Source organism: Eschrichtius robustus, chromosome X, assembly GCF_028021215.1.
Source record: "Eschrichtius robustus isolate mEscRob2 chromosome X, mEscRob2.pri, whole genome shotgun sequence".
Classification (NCBI taxonomy): domain Eukaryota; kingdom Metazoa; phylum Chordata; class Mammalia; order Artiodactyla; family Eschrichtiidae; genus Eschrichtius; species Eschrichtius robustus.
In genome coordinates, this window is record NC_090845.1 from 129,532,406 (window position 1) to 129,555,628 (window position 23,223).

Genomic DNA, 23,223 nt, shown 5'->3' on the forward strand with positions numbered 1-23,223 from the left:
ACTCTTTCTACCACTTGGTTTATGTGTTTTATCCAAAGTTAAGATCTCTCCTCTTAGAAAATTCATACTTCTATGTATGTTGCCTTGCATCTTTCTTGGAATCAGACATTGGATATTCATATACTTGCATATTTGCCTTTCTTGTTCAATTCTTCTCAACATTCCACATGATCTCTAAAGTTTTCCCCCAATAATTCCGAACCTTCCTATTCCATATTATTTTTACTTGTTTGAAACCATCCATGGTTATTAGTAGAAGGCTTTGAGTCCAGCAATCAGGTTAACAATCCAGAAGCAGTATGGTTTGGAAAGAATACATGCAATTAAAATGGTACAAGAAGCAAAGAGTATCCAGCTACTTCTCACTGACTAGTGGAAGCAGAAGGCAGAATAAGACACTTTCACTCATGTGTCATGACATACACACAGGTGATCTATATTGATTTTCATGGTGAAATAAGAAACATCTCCAGGTAAAGCAAGTCACTCTGGGTATTTGCTATCTGGTTAGAATGCACTTTAAGACTGAGGGAAACACTTGAGCAGTGACTTGGGACATCTGTAGTTGCCTAGTCCTTCTCCGAAGGACTTAAGCTATCTTCCAACTTAAGAATGGAGATTCCAGAGTGATGTCAGCAACATGGCTGAACAAGATGTCCCTCATTCGCATACCCCCTCGACAAAAGTTTGGTCCCCTCCATGGACAAAAGTGCCCTTGTGGAAGCTGTGGGAGCCAGCACCATACGCTAAGGGACCCAGGAGGAGTCTCGCCCACCCACTCATTGGTTAATAGGTATACAGACCTCGGTCCTGGCTTTGGACCCTTCAGCCCCTCCTGGTCATGGTCCGGGAGTCCCTGGAGAACACTGTCTCAGGCGCTCAGCCACAGATGAGAGAGACTTTGTGGAAGTCAAGGTGCCCAGAGGAAAAGTTGCAGCACATCGTTGGAGGAAAAATTATCTGAGTTTGGACGCACGGGAGTGGGTAAGAGGAGCAGCTTGACTTTGCTAGCGGCACAGCTTAGTGCAGAGAACTCTTTTCAGCTGTGATTTCTCCCGAGGAGAAACGTGAGAGCATGCGATGCTGCCAAAGAGGCCCCTTTCTCTCTCGCCCCATCCAGAGTTTGAGTCCTGAACTGCAAGACTGGGGTTGGAAAGACGCTAGGAGAGTGGCAGATCGGACTCTCCAAGGGCATTAAAGGGAAGTGGGTCCGACTAACTGCATCATGGGTTCCACCAAGAAGCCCACCCACAAGCCACTGGGAACACCTTGTCCTCAAATACCCTCAACTGCTCCTTGGGCACCCTCAGCACTCCACACGCCTCATCCTAAGTGTCAATCTATGCAGGAGTGGGTAAAGATGTGCTATGTATATACAATGGAATATTATTCAACCACAAGAAAGAAGGAAATTCAGCCATTTGTGACAACACGGATGAACCTTGAGGGCCTTATACTAAGTGACATGTCAGACAGAGAAAGACAAACACTGTATGGTCTCACTTACATGCGGAATATAAAAAAGCCAAACTCATAGAAACAGAGAGTAAATTAGTAGTCGCTAGGGACTGGGGGTGGGGGAAATGGGGAAATGTTGATCAAAGGGTACAGACTTCCAGTTACAAGATGAATAGGTTCTGGGGATCTCATGTACAGCATGGTGACTATAATTAACAATAGGTATTGTATAACTGCAAGTTGCTATGGGAGTAGATCTTAAGTGCTCTCACCACACACGTGCACGCACACACACACACACACACACGCACACACACACACAAAAGGTAACTATGTGAAGTGCTAGGTGTGTTAACTAACCTTACCATGGTAATCATTTCATAATATGTAAGTGTATCAATCATCACATTGTACACCTTAAACCTACACAATGTTATATGTCAATTATAGTTCCATAAAGCTGAAAATAATGGAGATTCTAAATTTTAATATCACTTTTTAAACAATCAGTACAATCTCCTCTGCTCCCACTCCCATTTCTGTTGTTTTCTCAGAAATATATAAAAACATTCACCAAAGTATTTTTTCCAAAGCGTTCCAAAGATAGTTTTTAAAGAACAGAAGAAATTAATGTATTTGTCAGAAACATGGCAGCTTATAGATGTAAGTAATTTTGACACTATTCTTTGTTACCAAAGTTTGAGAATCTGTAATGTTTTTTTTTTTAAATTTAAAACTTTATTTAAAAACATTTTCCCACATATTTATTAATTCACTCAACAGATACGTATTCAGTGCACATGACGAGAAAGGCACTCATTTACTGTTAACATCAAACTGCTCATAAATCTAGAGTCTTGATATAAGTAACCACTGGGGGAAGTGGCATTTACAAGGGTGTCCATATTTCTTAAGGACATAAATAGTATTTTTTTCCTTCTAAAGGAAAAGTGTTTACAATTGAAAACAGTATTTCTGGCTATTATTAGGAAATGAAGCTTACTCATGCAGACAATTGAAATTTAAGAATTGACAGAGTTTAATGTTGTAGCCCTTGTGGTACATTTCTACTCAAATACAAGTGCATACATCATTGCAATATTAAAGGGCTTGTCTTCCCTGGATGTCAATGAACATTGAGAATCTGTAATGTTAATGAATGTTTCACTACTCTCTGTCTGTACCTCAAAACTAGAGCTGTGATAGAAACTAGCATCCTGAGAGACTGCAAACAGAAAAGCCTCCATCTGCCTTCATCTTTTAATTTCTTCTTCTAAGGCTCTCCAAAGTTACTCTCAATGATACGCTCAGACATAGAATTACAAACAAATAAGAGCTAGACAGGACCTGAGAAGTCACCTAGTTTAATCATCTTTTCTCTTTTTTTTTTTTTTTTCATTTCCTTACTTTTGTTTTCTTCCTTAACACCTGAAAAAGACTTTGGCTAACCAAGTAATTAATGAGAGAACCAGTAAGATATTATGACCATTTCAAAAAACAATTACAAAGCTAAGAGATTTATAGGAAATTTAACCAAAAAAGTTAGGTCAATGTCCAGAAGGTCATAAATATTTAAGGTTATATATTCTATTTAAGAAAAACAAGTTGCATTTGTACTGGAAAAAATCTACAAGTTAATAAGAAACTTCACTAAGTACAGGACCTTTATTTAAAATTAAACAGTGAGTATATCTAGAATATGGGTTATATAAAAATTATTGTAAAGAAGAGCCCCAGGGTTGAGCTCTCACCAAGGTGAGTAAATCATTAATTATTTATGGATTCATGAAAAATAATTTGGAAGTAGTATAGTGTAGTAAAAAAGATTATCTTAAAACTAGTTCTGGATCCTTTAAGCACTCACTAGTTAATTAACTAATTAATTAAGGAGTATCAAGAATAAGTGAGTAAACAATGAGATAAGCTAAGTTCATTCCCCGACACAATGCTTGCTCCCATCTGATATTGAGAGGATGTGTCTTATTTCCAAGTTTCAGAAGTTTTTTTCTGACAGTACTCTCTCTTGCTATCATAGTTCCCACAGATTATTTTTAAGGTTTCCCTCAGTAGGTTTGGCATGTTTATTTCTAATAGGTACAACAAGAATTCTATCTAATCACATAGGCCTCCTTGATTTTGTTCTGCAAATGTAGAACACCTACTATGGCCCCCAAGTTAACTTCTGTCTAGAAGTTTACATAAGAAATATTGAGTTCGATTTTATAAAAGCTTTTGTTTTTCTCCTTACCAAGGCTATGAAACCAAGCCCAAGATACATTCTGCACCAGACTTCATGTACAGTACCTATAAATTTAGGTTAAATCCTCTCTTTTTCAGGTCCCCCAATTTTGATAAAGTCCCTGACCTGTCAAGAAGTGACCTTCTTTACCACCTGTGAGTTTGGGACCCTCTAGTCAGACACCAGGCCAGTCTGCTTTGTAGGCATTAACCCCATATACATTTCTTAACAGTGGGCTTGTCATATCTGATTAAAAGACACTCTCTCTCTCAAATATGGCACTCCGGGTAGGGCCTTGGTTGTACAACTGAGTTGGTCTATTATAACCTGGTAAAAAGGAGGACATACTCTTGACTACTCAGTGTCCTGTCAGGGTTGAGTTTTTCCCATCTGGATGTTGGAAATAGGCACTATTACCAGCCCTGTGTGAGCTTCAGGCACTGTTATCTCTGATGCTACCAGATAGGTCTTTCCCCAACCTCAGGTAATTTCACACAAGTGTCTATCAGTACTATATTGAATACTCATGGAAGACTCTCCACAGAACTTCAGAATTCTTTCTCTGTGTAGGTCTCAGAATAATTCCGTCTTACTGTGTTTTCTTTACACATATATATAAATGTGGTCTATGGCTTAAAGACTTGCTGCTGAAGGAAGTTTTAATCATTACCTCAGAGAAATTCAATTCCTTTTTAAAAAAACCAAATACCATTACTTAACAGATATATTTAGTAAATAAATTAAATGCTTACTTAACTGCTCAGACTCTGAGCATTTTAATGGTAATTGCTATGCTGTAGATATTAATCTAGTACATGAACAATTCTCCCCACCCCCGCTTTTTTTTTTTTTAGTATTTCTCAAAGATGCTCCACTCATTTATGTCTATCATTTCCTATACTATTGATCTGAAGAAGAGCTTGCACCTTCTACCATAGATAAGACTCTTATAAGGGAGAGAGGAAAGTTTCAAGCACTGGGGAGCTTGTGTGTTTGAGTGTCTGTGGGGAAAATTCAGCAGGATTGCAGTGTGGGAGGAGCATGAGTATGAGGGTATGGGGGAGTGTGTGTATACTTACATGTGCACCAGAACGTACCAGAGCCATGTGATGAAGAGCCTTTTGCATAGTTACATATCTGAGGGAATGAGATTTAGTATGGCTGTGTATCTATGGGGTCTCCTGTGTGGTTCTGTGTCTTGTGCAAGAGAACTAGACTTCTGTAGGGTTATGCAAGATGGTGAACTAGGCTGCCATGAGGAAGCTCTGTGGAAATGGCAGGCGAGGATGGATGGAAATGTTATGGAAAAACCCAAATGAACGTTTTGGCCAACCCAATAGATTGCGTGGTAACAGTGAACAGGCAGAGCTTCAGCTTCTAAACTTCCATAGAAATGAGATTTCATTCTACCTGATTTGAATTCAATGACCATGTCCTCAAAGCCCTTTGTTCTAGGACAAATTCTGAAAAATAAATGAAGACTACAAAGCATACCACCAAAACCTCATATTTGAAAATGCTTAATGTTTCAAAATTTCATTTTGAAGTAATGTTTATGCTGCAGCAGCATTTAAATAAAATTTGGATGACCTCTAAAAACACCCAGAAAAACAAATGAAGTATTATGAGCAAAGAGCTAAGAAGTCAGGATCTATTTATTTAAATACGATTTGGCTGTGGAAGCTGACTTTGCTTGCCAAATTCAAGAGAGCCTATCTCGGTAGCTGCTTTGCTGTCAGATGCAGTACTTCCATGGATAAATAGAAAAGCAAAATTAGTAGGCAGAGAAGGGTCATTTTAAAAAGAGTCCATCACTCCCGTTATTTCTGCATGTCTAATGGAAAGAAGCCCAGATCAAATTCATGACCCAGTTGGAGAATCATGTAAAGATATTCTTTTAGAGGAAAGACTCTGGAAGGTATTAGAAAAGAACCCAACAAATGCCCAATTGCTCATCGTGTGTGAGCCCATTCACCAAACAGTTCCCAAGTACATCTTCTCAGTGTGCCTAGCAAAGTACTAAGAGTAGAGTAGGCAGAAGTTGGGCAGACATATGAACCTTATCCTGATGCTCAAGTGGAGAGATATCCAGCATATATAAATGAGGCAGCATTTAATCCTGAAGAATGTGCCATGTTTCCTGTTATCCACTCAAGCCCCAGCACTATGCTATGCTCGGCATAGGTGGTTCAGCATCAAAGGACCCAGTGGTAATACAGTATGACCTTTGCTTGCTATCTGCATTGAATTTTGATATTAAGACATTGCTTTTCAGTGATGTATGAGCAATATTTGCCTAAACATAAACTTATTCAAAGTTCATTCAACAGTTATTAGATGAGTATTATGTTCCAGGCACTGTTCTAGGACCTTAAGATAAAATGGTAAACAAAATATAGCAAGATCCTACCCTTCTAGAGCTTATCTTTTAACTGATAAGCTGAAGAGAGAGAATAAACAATAAACATAATAAGGCAGCCACCTAATATGGTAAAAGATAAGTGCCATGGGGTGGGGGGAATGACAGACTGGTTAAGAGGGATCAGGAGTACCGAGGGGGCAGGTTGGACACTTAAATAGGGAGGGCAGGGTAGCCATCATTGGGAAGGTGATCTTTGAGTGAGGACGTGAAGGAGGCAAGGGCATTGGCCAAGGAGATATGTGGGGAAAGAACACTGGAGAAAGGGCATTGCAGGCAAAGAAAACAGGTAGAAGATCCTGAGGTGGGAGCATACATGACCTGCTCAAGGAACAACAAGGTGGCCAGTGGGCTGGAACAGAGTGAGGGGACAGTAGGAGATGAAGGGAATGAGTGTGGTAGTGGTACAGATCACGTAGGGCCTTAGGGGTCATGGAAAGGACATTGAAAGAACGTTGTAATATGGGGGAAAGAACACTGCACCTGGAGTCAGAAAGATCAGGTTCACATTCTGAACTATACATTTCTAGTGGTATAACTTTAGGCAAGTCAGCTAATTGTTCACGGCCTAAGTTTCCTCAGGTCAGCTCAACAAATATTTTTGAAGTGCTTCCTCTGCATCAGTGGATTCAGAGATGTGAAACTTCCCAAATGGGAATCACCCATTTGGCCAAGAAGTCTACAGATTCTTAGGGAGAGAAAACAAGGAAACTTAACAGGTGCAGTAGAGAACAGTGAATAAAACAATACAAGTGAAAGATAGTGAGATAGAGGCAGGGGGAGTTTTTCCTGACCACCTAATCACCACCCCCATCCTCCTTCTCTATTACTTCAACCTGTATTCTTTTCTTCATGGCACTGTTCACAATCTGAAATTCTTATATTTTTAGTTTGGTTTATTGTCTCTCTCTCCTCACCACAAAAAACTCTCAAAAAGCACAGGACTCTTTTTTGTCTGCTTCACTGCTCTATTGTATCCCAAATGCCTAGCACAGGGTCGGGCACAAGGGTGGCCCTCCATACTGTGAAAAGACTGACTAGAGAGTATATAATAAGGGAAAGAGTCACAGAGTAGGGAACACTTCAACATTTAAATAGAGTTCAGTAGGAAGCAGCTTGTGCAAAGGCAGAGGGTGTGCTTAGCAAGAGTCACACATCAACAATACAGGGGGATAATACCAGTTCTCTCATAAAACGGTTATGAGAATTCAACAAGATCATGCGTCTGAGTGGCATGGAATGGCTCCCCATAGTTGCCGTTGGAGCCATGCGGAGAATATTTGTTATAGATGGATTCACCTGTGTGATGCCAAGAGACCTCTTTGATGGAACTGTTATACAATTGCCTAGATACCTGTGTCATTTAATGCAGCTATTGTATCAGCAAGAAAAATTTATGAACAGCTTGTTGCTGCCTTTTAACTTCCCAAATGGGTGTCCAAACCCTGATTCTCCCTTTGTAGTCTCCTACTACTTCAGCACCACTGGGATAAAACTCTAATAAATAACCAAAATCACTCCTCTCAAGGGAAATGCCATTCCTGCAGTCCATGAAAGATAAATGTTGCTGTAGCCTTTGAAAGAAGTCACCTTTATGGAAGATCTATTAAATCAATATGGGGGATCTTCAGGGTGAGAAAAAGAAGGCCAACAAGGGATTTTGGCAGACTCACACATACCAATCCAGAAACGTTGTAAAACAGTATACACATAACGCCAACAGAAGTCACCTTTATGGAAGATCTATTAAATCAATATGGGGGATCTTCAGGGTGAGAAAAAGAAGGCCAACAAGGGATTTTGGCAGACTCACACATACCAATCCAGAAACGTTGTAAAACAGTATACACATAACGCCACCAGAAGTCAGGAATCAGCATTTATAATGCAATTGGGATCCAGCCTTCTGATGTGCTCATATGATTTCCACAATACTGTTTTTAATTTAAATCAAAACTGACAGTTGAAAAGATTTTCAGAAATCTCTGCCCATAATAATGTTTTTAGTGATTCATTGCATCTAGTGTTAGAGTAATGGGGCAGGAAATGAGACAGGAAAAAATATGCACAGGAAGATTGTTTTTGGAGCCTCTGATTCTATAGAGGCTGAAGACTAGAAAAATAGTAGGGGATTTGGAATGACAGAATATTTGTTTTCAAATCCTGGCTCGGACACTTAAAGCTGTATGCTCATCAGTAAGTCACTTAGTCTCTAGGCCTCATCTATAAAATGGAAATAATATCTGATGCCATGGGGTTGACAGAAGGAACAAATGAGGTAATACATGTGAAATTTATTCTTTAAAATGTGATATTACTTACAAAGGTTATTTATTTTATTATTCCAGTTGTTTTACTTTCTGCAGGCATTAACTGGGAATAGCACAGGTTTTCCAACAGTTTCTACTAGTGATAACACATTTCTAGTAGCTTTGTAAAATACTTTTTTTTTTCTGAAAAGCTATGATCATGTTTCTGCCATACTATTTTTGATAATCCCCTTGCCTGCAGACTATCAAAATTCTATATTTAGCATCCAAGGAATTTTGCAACGTTACATGAGATTAAAGACTGCCTTGTCCATTCTTCCATCACCACTGTCCAGACCAGTCCCTGGCACATAGGTGGTACTCAATAAATACTTGTTGATGGATGAATTAGTTAACAAACCTATTTTTACCCCATTTCCCATAACTCTTCTTGATACACATCCCAGAGTTCAGCCTCATTGAATTACATTCTCCTCATACGTATTCTGTACTTCCTCAGCTCCAAATCTTTGTTCAAACTTATTCCTTCCACCTGGAATGCACTCCCACCATTCATTTTCATGTGCTCTTATCTTAATTTAGAGCCCTTCACTTTTGTCCCAATTAGAAGTAATATCTTCATCCTCTGGGATCACAGAACATTGTATTTGTACTTCTTATATGATACTTGTAACATTCCATCTTCTGACATGCAAATTGAAGAATGTGTTTTATTTCCCCTACTAAGCTACATCCTTGATGCATTTAACACAGTGCCTACCACAGTGTTCTGCACAAAATAGATGCTCAATAAATATTTGTGGAATATATGAATGAAAGTCAAACAGAAGGGAGAAAGAATTATGTTTCCTTCTCACTGAATAAAAATTATAGGAAGTGCTCCAATTCTATTTAAACCAGAGTATGGTTTCTTGAGAAAATAAGCCCACAATTTCCTATTGAAAAATTAAGTCACCAGAACATTTTGAATTCAATACTCACATTAAAATGTCTTGGGAGCTTATATTTTCTAATTTAATGATTCAGTAGAGATGAAGGAAATATGTATGATGCAAATTTGTTAAAAATTCAGCAACCTATATTAACTAAATCTCAATCTGCAAGCTTGAAAGCTTCTCTATGATAATATTCTATTCAGTGACCTTTTATATTTATCCTTTGGAAACTATGCTTATACTTAATAACCCAACTTTCTCATTATCATTTATTTTGACCTCAAGACTAATTTTGCAGCCTGCAGGGGAAAACTTTTCCTGCTAATTAGTTCTTCTTGGTTATATTCCAATAGAAATGACAAATTTCACCTTGTTTAAGATGCCTCCTGATACTGGTTTAAGCCAGCTAAAGAAACCATGTATAATTTTTAAACTCACATATTTTTCCCCATGACAAAGAACCCAACATTTTATCCAAACATTTCTCATTCTTTAACACCATTTAACAACACACAACTTGGAATTCTGGTATTTAATTGTTAGCATAATGAAATATAGAAGTAGTAAAATAATTTGGAAATCACAGACTATTTTCAATAAATTAACTAGAGTCTGACTTTCATCCTCGATGTATTTCAAATGATTAGTTTATTACTAAAGTCTACCTCTATTTCCTCTGTCAGGTTGATTATACACTATTAAGTCTTGTGCAATTAGGGGATATTTTAGTGTTGAAGTTAAATAGTTTATTAATGGAGCTATATTATGAGTGGCAGTCCTCAGCCATTTGTTTATCCTTCTAGAGGGAGACAAAGAGGTACAATTAGTAATTCTGTTTTAATTCCAACTTCTCCACTGTTTCAAAATTCTTGGAGATGATTCGGCTTTTTAGAGTCACCCATTTTCAATAGTGACATTTCTACCGGACTGCCAGCACCACCCTCCCACATGTCCTTTTACTGTTGTTCTATTAAACTTCTCAAATCCAGAAAGTATATTTTCTCTATTTCCCATTTATTGATGCTTTATCAAAAGCGATATTTGGAAAACCTGGGTTCAAATTTCAGTTTTGCCCACTAACTCATGGGTTTTGGTTTTGCTAATATTCTCTTCAATACCCACTGCTATAAGATATTTAATATCTCTATGCCTATTTTCTCATTTATGAATATAATACATGTGCTACCCTTAATTTACCTCCCAAGACTTTGCAAAACACAAATTTAGCCATGCTATCTCTGCTTAAAATTCACCAGTAGCTTCCTGTGTCTACAGGATGAAGTCTATAGTCCTTATCTTGGTAAACTAGGTCCTCCTTGATCTGACCATATTGATCTCTGCAGTTTTTACACCTGCAAAATGAGGTGCTACAACTGGCTCACACTACTCCATGACAACTGTTACCATGGCTTCTCAACTCCACATTCAGTGATGTGAAATCAGCCATGATGGGGGTATTTACATCACAGAAATAGCAACCAGACTGCGGCTTGTTAAACATTGAGCAGCACACCACTGGGGTTAGGCACTTTAATCAGAGCAGCTCTGATTATAAACCTCCAATAATATCTCATCCAACTCAAAAGAAAAGGCAAAATCTTTGCAATGGCTTGGAACGCCATTCTTATGCACGCTGACCCTCATCACTTGTCCAATTTCATCACCTCTTCTTCTCCCCCCCCCCTTTGTCTGCTCTTCTATCCACATTAGTCTATTTACTGCTCCTCAATATACCAGGCAAACACCCACCTAACCGGCAACCAGACAACTCTTGCTGTTCTTTCTACCTCAAATACAGATCTTCATATGGACTTCTTCTTATCCTTTAAGTCAAATCTCAAATGTTACCTCTTTTTTTTTTAACATCTTTATTGGAGTATAATTGCTTTAAAATGGTGTGTTAGTTTCTGCTTTATAACAAAGTGAATCAGTTATACATATACATATGTTCCCATGTCTCTTCCCTCTTGCATCTCCCTCCCTCAATTGTTACCTCTTCAGAGAGATCTTTCCTGATCAGTGCTGCTGTTTCCTTTTGTAGCCTGTTTGTGAAAATTAGAGAAAAGTCCCCCCTTGGGTGGGCTCATCCCTGCAGGCCCAGGCCCTGGAGAATGGGCAATACCTTCAGAGGAAGCAAAAGGTGGCCCTAACTCAAAGCAAATGCCACCTGACACAGCGCACTGAACCTGGCAAGCAGAGTTTGAACTAAGTGTCAGCCCTCACTTTCCCCCCCAGCTGAGCACCTGTGTGCAGTGCCAAACTACACAAGCATACGTGGGCACTGTCCCTCACCAGGCTTTATCAATAGCCACAGCCTCAGGTAACCTCTATCATAGCAACTTCTTTGTTTTCTTTATATCATCTATCATGATATGTAATTACTGGTTTAAGCCAACTGAAGAAGCTATGTACAATTTTTGAACTAGCATATTTTTCCTCATAAGAAAGAAACCAGTGCTTTACCCAAACATTCCTTCCTCTTTACCACCATTTAGCAACACACAACTTGCAACTCTTGTATTTCATTGTTAACATGATGAAATATAGAAGTAGTAAAATAACTTGGAAACCACATACTAATTTCACAGTATCTGACTTTGATCCTTGATTTAATTCAAATAATTGGTTTATTACTAAAGTCTACCTCTATTTCCTCTGTCAGGTTACATTGCTTGTTTATTAGTTTAGTTGTTTAATAGCTCTCTCCCCCATTCACAGAATGTGACCTTCATGAAAGTAAAGACCATGTCTTGTTTACTATTGTATCTGCAGACCTTAGAACAGTGTTCAACAAATGTTTATTGAATATTGAAAGAATGTTGAAACAACAGGCTTCCATGTAATATTTCATGTTAATGAAGAGTATTTTTTCTGCCTAAAGGTATAAAAACTTTTGAACTAGATTACCTCAACGTCTCTTCCAATTCAGATATTCTAGGATTTGATATTATTATCACTCTGAAAAATTCCTACCACAATAGATAGGGTAGCAAAGGTAGAGTGAGGAAATGCAATGCAAACAAGTTTCCAAGATCCTTGATTCTTCCTCCTCTGTTTTCTGGAGGTGGAAGGTTAGACTTTGAACCCCAGTTTATGTACCTTGAAAAAATATGTTCCTCCTTTTGCACCTCAGTTTCCTCATCTGCCAAATGATGGGCTTGGACCAAACTGATCTTGAAAACAAAAAAGCTCCACTTTAATTTTTTTAATATCAAAAATATTTCACCCCCCCAAAAAACTTGTGAGGAACCCCAGTATGTAAAATAAATTGAGAAGTTTCTGCTCTGGTTGAAGAGAGGGCAAGAGAACCCAGACTTCATCAAGTCTATAGAACACAGTGTAAAAACTCCTGCTCTAGATGCTCCTGAGTCTATGCCATCCCTAACATCCTATTCCTTTAGATTTTGTCTTTCATCAGATTCCAGGACCAGTGGGGGTATCTGTGGGCAATGATGAGTTGAGAATTCATCCATTCAACAAATACTGAGTGTCTTCTGTATTCTAGGTACTATGTCACATGAAACAGTGGGTGAACAACATGCAAAAAAGCATGAAGACTCTAAAATCGAATCAGATGGATTTCCTAAACCATTCTCTCAAGACTTCTTCCACTGTCACTATACCCAATCCCATCTCCTCCAGTAAAAGAAGACTGCATCTAAACACACAGAAGAAAAAAGATGACATTTATGTACCTTAGGGCCTAGTACCATAGGACCAACATTTTCCCATTACAGGAGTAATCTCTTCTGCTTAAAAAAGTCCATTTGCCCAAACCTTTTCAACTGTGAAATAAGTAACCTAAATATTACTCTGAGATAATCTATGGTAGTTTCCTCTGTACTTTGGTCATTGGAGTGAAGCCAATTGCAAATAAACTAAAAAGCAATACCAAATCAACCAAGAAGTTCATTGGCTTGCAAAGTCCATGCAGTGTACGTTCCATGACTTATTTAGTCAATAAAAATCCTAAAAAGTAAGTGTCCAAACACCCAGCTTACCAATTTGAGTAAGATCTTGGTTCAAGACCTAATTTACCATCTTAGTTTCTGACAAACAAGGAAACCAGACAGAAGGCAGTTGTACGAAAACGACTATTATAGGGTTAGCTATGTTAATGGCATGAAATGGAGCAACAGTAGTCAGATAAATTCTAGAGATGTTTGGAAGGTAGGCTCAGCAAAACTTGATATTTTATTCTCTGTAGATGACAGAGAGAAGGATTGGGTCAAGGATGAATCTGTTTTCCTACTTGTACGACCAGATAAATCAGGTGGTACCCATTTCTGAGACAGGGAACACAGGGTAAGGAGATGGTTGAGGTAGAAGAAAATGATGAGTTTAGTTTAGACATTTCCAATTTAATTTCCCCATGAAACTTGAAAGTGAGGTACTCAATCTCAAAGGGGGGGTCCATAGACATATTCTCAGGGCTCTTTTATTTTATTTTTTACTTCTCTGTTTTCACTGTGATGGTAAAAATTTTCTATAAAAATTGCAGAAATACATAAGCATTTTTTATCATCTAGTGGGATGGAAGTAAATAATAAATGATGTATTCAAGTCGACTGAAGGCCAAATGATGAAGTGGCAGTCTACTATATATATATATATTTTTTTTAAGTTTCACATTGTTTAAAAAAAGAAATGTTGTGACAGAACTGAGTCACCTCAGAGCACATAGTGTAGCATGCTGAATTTAAAAAACCTGTCCCTTAGCAGTCGGCACCATATCTGCAATGAAGGAAGTGACTTACTTTTAACAAAACAACATTATCGGAGGAGCTTCAAGATGGCGAAGAGTAAGACGCGGAGATCACCCTCCTCCCCACAATTACATCAGAAATACATCTACATGTGGAACAACTCCTACAGAACACCTACTGAACGCTGGCAGAAGACCTCAGACCTCCCAAAAGGCAAGAAACACCCCACGTACCTGGGTGGGCAAAAGAAAAAAGAAATAACAGAGACAAAAGAATAGGGACGGGACCTGCACCAGTGGGAGGGAGCTGTGAAGGAGGAAAGGTTTCCACACACTAGCAGCCCCTTCACAGGCGGAGACTGCGGGTGGCAGAGGGGGGAGCTTCGGAGCCACGGAGGAGAGCGCAGCCACAGGGGTGCGGAGAGCAAAGCGGAGAGACTCCCGCACAGAGGATCGGTGCCAACCAGCACTCACCAGCCCGAGAGGCTTGTCTGCTCCCCCGCCGGGGCGGGCAGGGGCTGGGAGCTGAGGCTCGGGCTTCGGTCGGATCGCAGGGAGAGGACTGGGGTTGGCGGCGTGAACACAGCCTGAAGGGGCTAGTGCGCCACGGCTAGCCAGGAGGGAGTCCGGGAAAAGGTCTGCAGCTGCCGAAGAGGCAAGAGACTTTTTCTTACCTCTTTGTTTCCTGGTGCGCGAGGAGAGGGGATTCAGAGCCCTGCTTAAAGAAGCTCCAGAGACGGGCGCGAGCCGCGGCCATCAGTGCGGACCCCAGAGACGGGCATGAGACGCTAAGGCTGCTGCTGCCGCCACCAAGAAGCCTGTGTGCGAGCACAGGTCACTCTCCACACCTCCCCTCCCGAGAGCCGGTGCAGCCCGCCACTGCCAGGGTCCCGAGATCCGGGGACACCTTCCCCGGGAGAACGCACGCCGCGCCTCAGGCTGCTGCAACGTCACGCCGGCCTCTGCCGCCGCAGGCTCGCCCCGCCTCCTCCGTACCCCTCCCTCCCCCCCCCCCGCCCCGGCCTCAGTGAGCCAGAGCCCCCGAATCACCTGCTCCTTTAACCCCGTCCTGTGTGAGTGAAGAACAGACGCCCTCAGGCAACCTACATGCAGAGGCGGGTCCAAATCCAAAGCTGAACCCCGGGAGCTGTGTGAACAAAGAAGAGAAAGGGAAATCTCTCCCAGCAGCCTCAGGAGCAGGGGATTAAAGCTCCACAAACAACTTGATGTACCTACATCTGTGGAATACCTGAATAGACAACGAATCATCCCAAATTGAGGAGGTGGACTTTGGGAGCAATGATATATGTATTTTTTCCCCTTTTTCTCTTTTTGTGAGTGTCTATGTGTATGCTTCTGTGTGTGATTTTGTCTGTATAGCTTTGCTTTTACCATTTGTCCTAGGGTTCTGTCTGTCCATTTGTATTTTTTTTTTTTACTTAAAAAAAATTTTTCTTCTTAATGCTTATTTTTTATTTTACTAACTTTATTTTATTTTATCTTCTTCCTTCTTTCTTTCTTTGTTTTCTCCCTTTTATTCTGAGCCGTGTGGAGGACAGGCTCTTGGTGCTCCAGCCAGGCATCAGGGCTGTGCCACTGAGGTGGGAGAGCCAAGTTCAGGACACTGGTCCACAAGAGACCTCCCAGCTCCACGTAATATCAAACGGAGAAAATCTCCCAGAGATCTCCATCTCAACGCCAAGACCCAGCTCCACTCAATGACCAGCAAGCTACAGTGCAGGACACCCTATGCCAAACAACTAGCAAGACAGGAACACAACACCATCCAATAGCACAGAGGCTGCCCAAAATCATAATAAGGTCACTGACACCCCAAAACACACCACCAGATGTGGACCTGCCCACTAGAAAGAGAAGATCCAGCCTCTTTCACCAGAACACAGGCACTAGTCCCCTCCACCAGGAAGCTTACACAACCCACCGAACCAACCTTAGCCACTGGGGACAGACACCAAAAACAACGGAAACTACGAACCTGCAGCCTGTGAAAAGGAGACCCCAAACACAGAAAGTTAAGCAAAATGAGAAGACAGAGAAACACACAGCAGAAGAAGCAGCAAGGCAAAAACCCACCAGACCTAACAAATGAAGAGGAAATAAGCAGTCTACCTGAAAAAGAATTCAGAGTAATGACAGTAAAGATGATCCAAAATCTTGGAAATAGAATGGAGAAAATACAAGAAACGTTTAACAAGGACCTAGAAGAACTAAAGAGCAAACAAACAGAGATGAACAACACAATAAATGAAATTAAAAATTCTCTAGAAGGGATTAATAGCAGAATAACTGTGGCAGAAGAACGGATAAGTGACCTGGAAGATAAAACAGTGGAAATAACTACTGCACAGCAGAATAAAGAAAAAAGAATGAAAAGAATTGAGGACAGTCTCAGAGACCTCTGGGACAACATTAAACGCACCAACATTCGAATTATATGGGTCCCAGAAGAAGAAGAGAAAAAGAAAGGGACTGAGAAAATATTTGAAGAGATTATAGTTGAAAACTTCCCTAATATGGGAAAGGAAATAGTTAATCAAGTCCTGGAAGCACAGAGAGTCCCATACAGGATAAATCCACGGAGAAACATGCCAAGACACATATTAATCAAACTATCAAAAATTAAATACAAAGAACAAATATTAAAAGCAGCAAGGGAAAAACAACAAGTAACACATAAGGGAATCCCCATAAGGTTAACAGCTGATCTTTCAGCAGAAACTCTGCAAGCTAGAAGGGGGTGGCAGGACATATTTAAAGTGATGAAAGAGAAAAACCTACAACCAAGATTACTCTACCCAGAAAGAATCTCATTCAGATTTGACGGAGAAATTAAAAGCTTTACAGACAAGCAAAAGCTAAGAGAATTCAGCACCACCAATCCAGCTTTACAACAAATGCTAAAGGAACTTCTTTAGGCAGGAAACACAAGAGAAGGAAAAGACCTATAATAATAAACCCAAAACAATTGAGAAAATGGTCATAGGAACATACATATCGATAATTACCTTAAATGTAAATGGATTAAATGCTCCAACCAAAAGACATAGACTGGCTGAATGGATACAAAAACAAGACCCATATATATGCTGTCTACAAGAGACCCACTTCACACCTAGGGACACAAACAGACTGAAAATGAGGGGATGGAAAAAGATATTCCATGCAAATGGAAATCAAAAGAAAGCTGGAGTAGCAATTGTCATATCAGACAAAATAGACTTTAAAACAAAGACTATTACAAGAGACAAAGAAGGACACTACATAATGATCAAGGGATCAATCTAAGAAGAAGATATGACAATTGTAAATATTCATGCACCCAACATAGGAGCACCTCAATACATAAGGCAAATACTAACAGCCATAAAAAGGGAAATCGACAGTAACACAATCATAGTAGGGGACTTTCACACCCCACTTTCACCAATGGGCAGATCATCCAAAATGACAATAAATAAGGAAACACAAGCTTTAAAGGATACATTAAACAAGGTGGATTTAATTGATATTTATAGGACATTCCATCCAGAAACAACAGAATACACATTCTTTTCAAGTGCTCATGGAACATTCTCCAGGATAGATCATATCTTGGGTCACAAATCAAGCCTTGGTAAATTTAAGAAAATTGAAATCGTATCAAGTATCTTTTCCAACCACAACGCTATGAGACTAGATATCAATTACAGGAAAAAATCTGTAGAAATACAAACACATGGAGGCTAAACAACACACTACTTAATAACCAAGAGATCACTGAAGAAATCAAAGAGGAAATCAAAAAATAGCTAGAAACAAATGACAATGAAAACACAATGACCCAAAACCTATGGGATGCAGCAAAAGCAGTTCTAAGAGGGAAGTTTATAGCTATACAAGCATACCTTAAGAAACAAGAAACAACTCAAATAAACAACCTAACCTTACACCTAAAGCAATTAGATAAAGTAGAACAAAAAAACCCCCAAAGTTAGCAGAAGGAAAGAAATCATAAAAATCAGATCAGAAATAAATGAAAAAGGAATGAAGGAAACAATAGCAAAGATCAATAAGACTAAAAGCTGGTTCTTTGAGAAGATAAACATTGATAAACCATTAGCCAGACTCATCAAGAAAAAGAGGGAGAAGACTCAAATCAGTAGAATTAGAAATGAAAAAGGAGAAGTAACAACTGACACTGCAGAAATATAAAGGATCATGAGAGATTACTACAAGCAACTATATGCCAATAAAATGGACAACCTGGAAGAAATGGACACATTCTTAGAAAAGCACAACCTTCTGAGACTGAACCAGGAAGAAATAGAAAATATAAACAGACCAGTCACAAGCACTGAAATTGAAACTGTGATTAAAAATCTTCCAACGAACGAAAGCCCAGGACCAGATGGCTTCACAGGCGAATTCTATCAAACATTTAGAGAAGAGCTAACACCTATCCTTCTCAAACTCTTCCAAAATATAGCAGAGGGAGGAACACTCCCAAACTCATTCTACGAGGCCACCATCACCCTGATACCAAAACCAGACAAAGATGTCACAAAGAAAGAAAACTACAGGCCAATATCACTGATGAACATAGATGCAAAAATCCTCAACAAAATACTAGCAAACAGAATCCAACAACACATTAAAAGAATCATACATTATGATCAAGTGGGGTTTATCCCAGGAATGCAAGGATTCTTCAATATACGCAAATCAATCAATGTGATACACCATATTAACAAATTGAAGCAGAAAAACCATATGATCATCTCAATAGATGCAGAGAAAGCTTTCGACAAAATTCAACACCCATTTATGATAAAAACCCTCCAGAAAGTAGGCATAGAGGGAACTTTCCTCAACATAATAAAGGCCATATATGACAAACCCACAGCCAACATCGTCCTCAATGGTGAAAAACTGAAACCATTTCCACTAAGATCAGGAACAAGACAAGGTTGCCCACTCTCACCACTATTATTCAACATAGTTTTGGAAGTGTTAGCCACAGCAATCAGAGAAGAAAAAGAAATAAAAGGAATCCAAATCGGAAAAGAAGAAGTAAAGCTGTCACTGTTTGCAGATGACTTGATACTATACATAGAGAATCCTAAAGATGCTACCAGAAAACTACTAGAGCTAATCAATGAATTTGGTAAAGTAGCAGGATACAAAATTAATGCACAGAAATCTCTTGCATTCCTATACACTAATGATGAAAAATCTGAAAGTGAAATTAAGAAAACACTCCCATTTACCATTGCAACAAAAAGAAGAAAATACCTAGGAATAAACCGACCTAAGGAGACAAAAGACCTGTATGCAGAAAACGACAAGACACTGACGAAAGAAATTACAGATGATACAAACAGATGGAGAGATATACCATGTTCTTGGATTGGAAGAATCAACATTGTGTGAAAATGACTCTACTACCCAAAGCAATCTACAGATTCAGTGCAATCCCTATCAAACTACCACTGGCATTTTTCACAGAACTAGAACAAAATATTTCACAATTTATATGGAAACACAAAAGACCCCGAATAGCCAAAGCAATCTTGAGAACGAAAAATGGAGCTGGAGGAATCAGGCTCCCTGACTTCAGACTATACTACAAAGCTACAGTAATCAAGACAGTATGGTACTGGCACAAAAACAGAAAAATAGATCAATGGAAGAGGATAGAAAGCCCAGAGATAAACCCACGCACATACGGTCACCTTATCTTTGATAAAGGAGGCAAGCATATACAGTGGAGAAAAGACAGCCTCTTCAATAAGTGGTGCTGGAAAACTGGACAGCTACATGTAAAAGAATGAAATTAGAACACTCCCTAACACCATACACAAAAATAAACTCAACATGGATTAAAGACCTAAATGTAAGGCTACACACCATCAAACTCTTAGAGGGAAACATAGGCAGAACACTCTATGACATAAATCACAGCAAGATCCTTTTTGACCCACCTCCTAGAGAAATGGAAATAAAAACAAAAATAAACAAATGGGACCTAATGAATCTTAAAAGCTTTTGCACAGCAAAGGAAACCATAAACAAGACGAAAAGACAACTCTGAGAATGGGAGAAAATATTTGCAAATGAAGCAACTGACAAAGGATTAATCTCCAAAACATATAAGCAACTCATGCAGCTCAAAAAAAACAAACAACCCAATCCAAAAATGGGCAGAAGACCTAAATAGACATTTCTCCAAAGAAGATATACAGATTGCCAACAAACACATGAAAGAATGCTCAACATCATTAATCATTAGAGAAATGAAAATCAAAACTACAATGAGATATCATCTCACACCGGTCAGAATAGCCATCATCAAAAAATCTAGAAACAATAAATGCTGGAGAGGGTGTGGAGAAAAGGGAACACTCTTGCACTGTTGGTGGGAATGTAAATTGATACAGCCACTATGGAGAACAGTATGGAGGTTCCTTAAAAAACTAAGAATAGAACTACCATATGACACAGCAATCCCACTACTGGGCATGTACCCTGAGAAAACCATAATTCAAAAAGAGTCATGGACCAAAATGTTCATTGCAGCTCTATTTACAATAGCCAGGACATGGAAGCAACCTAAGTGTCCATCAACAGATGAATGGATAAAGAAGATGTGGCTCATATATACAATGGAATATTACTCAGCCATAAAAGGGAACAAAACTGAGTTATTTGTAGTGAGGTGGATGGACCTAGAGACTGTCATACAGAGTGAAGTGAGTCAGAAAGAGAAAAACAAATACCATATGCTAACACATATATATGGAATCTAAAAAAAAAGAAAAAAGAAAAAAGAAAATGGTCAGAAGAACCTAGGGGCAAGATGGGAATAAAGATGCAGACCTACTAGAGAATGGACTTGAGGATACGGGGAGGGGGAAGGGGAAGCTGGGATAAAGTGAGAGAGTGACATGGACGTATACACACTACCAAACGTAAAATAGATAGCTCGTGGGAAGCAGCCGCATTGCGCAGGGAGATCAGCTCGGTGCTTTGTGACCACCTAGAGGGGTGGGATAGGGAGGGTGGGAGGGAGGGAGATGCAAGAGGGAAGAGATATGGGGACATATGTATATGTATAACTGATTCACTTTGTTATAAAGCAGAAACTGACACACCATTGTAAAGCAATTATCCTCTAATAAAGATGTTAAAAAATTAAAAAAAAACAAACATCTGTCACATTGTGCTGTGATTTTGTAGTTTCTATTATATTTAATTTGAAATGTCATTTTAGCTTTAATTATAAGGAATATACACACACGTGATTTATATCTTTGATAAGAATAATATGAGAATAATTAAAGCCAATGCTTGGGCCTCTGTACAAATTATCTTTCTTTTAAAAAGAATAAACACATTATTCAAGTTTTCAAAGCAAATGTGAGAAACACTGGGTTAAATCTCAAGACTTCTATTCGAATTGAATGTATATATATATATATATATATATATATATATATATATATATATATATATATATATATATATATATATATATTTGGGAATCAACTCTCTTTAGATGGTATTGAAGCCATGAGACTAGCACAGAGAATAAGTAGAGCACAAGAAAGAGCTTATGAGAGACTTTTGAGGACCATTAATACTGAGAAGTGAAGCAGAGAGTAAAAATAAGCCAGTAAAGGAGACAGAGAAGGAGAAGCTGGAGAGGTAAGGGGACAACCAAGAAAGTGTGGTGCAATAAAAGGGGTATTTCAAGAAAGAGGTAATGATGAGAGGTCATGTTAGGAAAGGACTCAGAATTGACCATTGGCTCTAGCTGAATTCTTCCCATTCACAGATATGGGACTACTCATCCTCCTTCCAAAACCCATTCCAACTTATGGCATATAGCCAATAGGTGACCAGCTAAACATTAAGTAGGCCTTAATAATACCCCCCTCCCTCGCTAGCTTGAATGCTGGCTCTTTTAATGTGTTTTTATCTTTTTGTGACCAAGCCCAGTTCCACCTGCCCAACGTGGCACCGGCTTGATGCTGACTCTCACCTCCCTGAGTTCCCATATCTGACTCTTCTGACATTCAACCTGCTTTCAAAACCTTTTGCTATAGCCTAGTTTTCGGATCTCTCCTAGTCTGCATCAGTGGATCAGTCTGGTTTGCAGTATTTAGCCCAGGTCTTCACCCATTCTTCTAGTACCAATCAGACATCAATTCCAACATCAAGAACTCTGTGTAACTTCATTTCGTCTTCATAGATCCCCTTATGACCTCTTTTTCAGTCAAGATATTTCCATTCTACCTGAACTACTTCTCCTGCTTCACTCTCTGTCCATCGTTACCAACAGTCTGTTACAGCAATGAAAGAAGTCAATAACCAAACATCTTCACCAGTATTCACAATCAAATCCTCAATTTTCTGTGGGCTCCTTACATTTTCTATTTTATTCCTTTCTGCATAAAGACCCACTTTTTATAGTGTACTCTACTCCATGCCTTTAAATCTACTTTATTCCAATGCAGCAGCAAAGAGATGACTGTCAGCTAAATTGCACTTTCCATTAAAAAAATTAAGTACCTTTTAAAAGAGCACAAGATGACATATTTCAGCCCAGCCACTGCACTTAACGGCAGAGTTTGTTTTAAAAACTCACTGTAGAATTTTAAGACTATATGTGTAGCTTCTTCATGGGTCATTAGGGCACACTATGGAGGCTTCAGCAAGGTGATTTTGTAAAAATCTACACAAGTTAATGAATCCAAGTTTCATTAAATTGTTAATTGCATTCAGTGAGAAACTGTGTGGTATTACTTTCTACAATTACCGGAAATCACAGCAGAGGAAGCTCTGGGAAATTGGAAGGGCAAGTATATACAAGTCAGGAACATGCGTTCCTTTCGGATTCACCTCTTGTTAACCTTGAGCATTGCCCCCACAGGATTCTGAGGTGGCTTTGGGAACATTACTTGCTGGGAAACTTCACCGGAGTGAATTGAATTCCAAACTATAGAAAAATCATGCAAGGCAACTCCCATGTAGATCTGACACACTTCAGACTGCTCCAAACTTGGGCATAGCCTTGAATTCCTAATTGTGAGTTATGCTTATCATTTTAAGTACCATGAAAAGCATATACCGAAGTCAGAAGAACTGGGTTTCAGTCCTGGCTTTTTCATATGTTAGAGAAGGAAAAGTCGGTTTTC